Source organism: Palaemon carinicauda, chromosome 13, assembly GCF_036898095.1.
Source record: "Palaemon carinicauda isolate YSFRI2023 chromosome 13, ASM3689809v2, whole genome shotgun sequence".
NCBI lineage: Eukaryota > Metazoa > Arthropoda > Malacostraca > Decapoda > Palaemonidae > Palaemon > Palaemon carinicauda.
The window spans coordinates 35,953,790-35,958,789 of record NC_090737.1 but is presented as its reverse complement, the minus strand read 5'-3'; positions in this window follow the sequence as shown (position 1 = coordinate 35,958,789).

Genomic DNA, 5,000 nt, shown 5'->3' with positions numbered 1-5,000 from the left:
CAGGGAAAATAGCCCGGTGAGGAAGGGAAACACTGAAAAATAAAATATTTTAAGAACAGTAACAACATTAAAATAAATATTTCCTATATAAACTATAAAAACTTTAACAAAACAAAAGGAAATGAAATTAGATAGAGCAGTGTGCCTGATCAAGCAAGAGAACTCTAACCAAAGACAGTGAAAGACCATAGTACAGAGGCTATGACATTACCCAAGAGTAGAGAACAATGGTTTGATTTCGGCGTGTGCTTCTCCAAGAAGAGTTGCTTACCATAGCTAGAGAGTCTTTTCTACCCTTACCAAATGGAAACTAGGGTAGTAGCTTAGCAAGTAATAATATTAATATTTCGAGTTCATTCTTTCATATTATTCTAAAAGGTTTATCTAAATCATTCTTCTACACATTGAACGCATCTTCAATATTTTAGTCTCAATTGGTAGTAGGTTGGCCAGGGCACCAGCCACCCATTGAGATACTACCGCTAGAGAGTTATGAGGTCCTTTGACCGGCCAGACAGTACTACATTTGGATCCTTCTCTCTGGTCACGGTTCATTTTCCCTTTGGATACACATATACAGAATAGTCTGGCCTATTCTTTACATATTCTCCTCTGTCCTCATACACCCGACAATTTCTGATTACCAAACAATTCTTCTCTCAAGCTACTGCGCTGTAATTGATCAGTGGCCACTTTCCTCTAGGTAAGGGTAGAAGAGACTCTCTAGCTATGGTAAGCAGCTCTTCTAGGAGATAGACACTCCAAAATAAAACCATTGAGCTCTAGTCTTGGGTAGTGCCATAGCCTCTGTGCCGTGGTCGTCCACTGTCTTGGGTTAGAGTTCTCTTGCTTGAGGGTACACTCGGGCACACTATTCTATCTTATTTCTCTTCCTCTTGTTTTGTTAAAGTTTTTATAGTTTATATAGCAGATATTTATTTTAGTGTTACTGTTCTTAGAATATTTTCTTTTTTCTTTTTTCCTTTCCTCACTGAGTTATTTTCCCTGTTGGAGCCCCTGGGCTTATAGCATTTTGCTATTCCAACGAGGGTTGTAACCTAGCAATTTTTTATAATAATAATAATCATTAACGAGGTGGGTTTTGTAAACACTATGCTTAACCATTCTTATCATCCGGGGTTTGGGACCTTCAGGTATGTTTAAACCAACCAAGGCTGGGGTTCCTTTGTTGCTGATGCAATGTTAAATGAAATGGTAAACAATTCTTATGTATAAATTAAACCTTGGAGTTTGGAACGTTTATAAACTTTGGGAAGGTTAGGTACAGACGGTCGAGTTATTGTTAGATTCGCGGTTATGTGGTATGTTTTTTTTAAATGTCTTTGGTTGATGTATTGATGTAGTAGGATCCTGTTTTATGGGTTTTAAGGGATATATATATATATATATATATATATATATATATATATATATATATATATATATATAATATACCTATATATATTATATGTATATATATACCTATATATATTATGTGTATATATATGTATGTATATATATATATATATATATATATATATATATATATATATATATATTTATTTATATTTATATATATATATATATATATATATATATTTATTTATATATATATATATATATATATATATATATATATATATATATATATATTTATGTATATATATATATATATATATATATATATATATATATATATATATATATGTACACATACATACATACATATATATATATATATATATATATATATATATATATATATATATATATATATATATATATATATATATATATATATGTATGTACACATACATACATACATATATATATATATATATATATATATATATATAGATTTATATACATGTATATATATATATATATATATATATATATATATATATATATATATATATATATATGTGTGTGTTTATATATCATATATGTCATCAGTGTATATATTATATATACACATCTATGTATTTATGTGTATGTGTGAGTGTATGTACAGTATATACATTGTTGAAATATTTTGTGTAGTTATGCCTATATGAGTGCCATTATCTACCTACATAAAAGAATTTACTTGGATGACAGACATCTAGATGATCCCAGTTCCTCTCCGTGAAAATTTGACGGATAATAATCACAAATATCGCTATCTGACAACCATCCCGAGTCATCGGTATTGCCGACACCCGGTTCTCTATTTTAAAATTGCACCACTCCGTTTTTCTTCCCTTTGTTATGAATAAGCCGAGTGACGTAGGGTTAGTGAGTTCATGTGCACCCAGGAATTTCTTCAGTTTTCAAATTTCCTGTAAGACTCATTGACGAATGTCTAAAAACGTCAACAGCTACTCTAGATTTTGTTTGATGTATTGTGTTGTGCTGAGTAAAGTCTGTTTTGCCTTCATGTGTTTACAATTAAAATCGTCAAGGTTTAATTTAGATTGGATTTATTATTATTATTATTATTATTATTATTTTGGTATTAGTATTATTACTGCTACTATTTTTATTGTTATTATTACCTCCGCCAGGAGGGTATGTTTTCGGTTCGGTTTGTTTGTTTGTTTGTTTCTCTGTTTGTCTGTCTGTCTGTGGACAACGTAGAGGCCACATTTCTACACGGAATCACTTCAAACTTGGCCAAGTAGTTCCCCAATGTGTATGGAAGAACTGATTAAATTTTGGTCAAGGTCACCCCAAGGTCAAGGTCACAGGGGTCACTGGTGTCACTATGACATAAGTGGCCATATCAAGAGACAGAAATAAAGCACTGACTTTTGCATAAGCCAACAGGGAAGTCCTAGTCCAGGCGCAACCCATGGGTGATGTTCAAATTTATAAAGGTCAAAGGTCAAGGTCATATTGGTGCATTATATCAATGTCATATTAAGTATCAGTGGCAAATGAACAAAGATCACTTGAAGGTCAAAAGTCAAGCAGGTCACTTGAAGGTCAAGGTCACGTGAAGGTCAAGGTCACGTGAAGGTCAAGGTCACCTGAAGGTCAAGGTCACGTGAAGGTCAAGTACATTTGAAGATCAAGGTCACTTGAAGCCAAGGTCATGTGAAGGTCAAGGTCACGTGAAGGTCAAGGTCACTTGAAGGTCACGTGAAGGTCAAGGTCATGTGAAGGTCGAAGTCACATCAATTCATGATTCTAGGACATATGGCGCTCTAGGTCACCTTGGCGGAGGTATGTCCTCTACGAGGACCATGTCCGCGTTCAGGACTTGCTCACTTGTTATTATTATTATTATTATTATTATTATTGTTGTTATTATTATTAGCTAAGCTACAACCCTAGTTGGGAAAGCAGGATGCTCTAAGCTCAAGGACCCCAACAGGGAAAAATAGCCCAGCGAGAAAAGAGATAAAGAAAAAAGGAAATGAATAAACTATATGAGAAGTAATGAACAGTTAAACTAAAAATTTTAAGAACAGTGATAACATTAAAACATCTTTCACATATAAACTATAAAAGAGAATTGTGTCAGTTTGTTCAACATAGAACATTTGCTGCAAGTTTGAACGTTTGAAGTTCTACCGATTCAACTACCCGATTAGGAAGATCATTCCACAACTTGATCACAGGTTAAGTAAAGTTTATTCTGCCTGAAGGTTGTGGTGGGCGATGTGGTAACGTCCTTGACTGGTGATCGCCAGACTGTGGTTCAAGTCCCGCTCGAACGCGTTGGTTTTTTGGTTGCTGCAACCTCACCATCGTTGTGTGGTAAGGACGCGTATGAACGAAAGCAAGCCACATACGTCGAAATCAGTCTCTCATGAGATTTCTGTTATGCGCTTTGTTCGTAACGTTCCTCTTTGTTCTTAACATTCCTCTTTGTTCTTAACGTTCCTCTTTGTTCGTAACGTTCCTCTTTGTTCGTAACGTTCCTCCTTGTTAGTAACGTTCCTCTTTGTTCGTAACGTCCCTCTTTGTTCGTAACGTTCCTCTTTGTTTTCAAAGTAACTCTTTGTTAGTAACGTCTTTCTTTGTTCATAACGTTTCAATTTGTTCGTAACGTTCCTCTTTGTTCATAACATTCCTCTATTCATAACGTTTCTCTTTGTTCGTAACGTTCCTCATTGGTCGTAACTTTCCTCTTTGTTTGTAACGTTCCTCATTGTTCGTAACTTTCCTCTTTGTTCGTAACGTCCCTCTTTGTTCGTAACGTCCCTCTTTGTTCGTAACGTCCCTCTTTGTTCTTAACGTTCTTCTTTGTTCGTAATGTTCCTCAGTGTTCGTAATGTTCGTAACGTTTCTCTTTGTTCGTAACGTTTCTCTTTGTTCGTAACGTTCCTCTTTGTTCGTAACGTTCCTCTTCGTTCGTAACGTAACTCTTTGTTTGCAACGTAACTTTGTTCTCAACGTTCCTCTTTGTTAGTAACGTCCCTCTTTGTTCATAACGTTTCAATTTGTTGGTAACGTTCCTCTTTGTTCATAACGTTCCTCTATATTCATAACGTTTCTCTTTGTTCGTAACATTCCTCATTGTTCGTAACTTTCCTCTTTGTTTGTAACGTTCCTCATTGTTCGTAACTTTCCTCTTTGTTCGTAACGTCCCTCTTTGTTCATAACGTCCCTCTTTGTTCTTAACGTTCCTCTTTGTTCGTAACATTCCTCAGTGTTCGTAATCGTTTGTTACGTTTCGCTTTGTTCATAAAGTTCCTCTTTTTTCGTAACGTCCTTCTTTGTTTATAACGTTACTCTTTGTCCTTAACGTCCCTCTTTGTTTATAACGTTCCTCTTTATTCATAACGTTCCTCATTGTTGGTAATGTTCCTCATTGTTCGTAACGTTTCTCCTTGTTCATAACGTTCCTCTTTGTTCGCAACGTTCCTCTTTGTTTGTAACGTTCCTCTTTGTTCATTACATTCCTCTTTGTTCGTAACGTTCCTCTTTGTTCTTAACGTTACCCTTTGTTCATAACGTTCCTCTTTAGCAATGTATCTAATGATTCCTTCCCTTGAAATTTGACCTTTTGA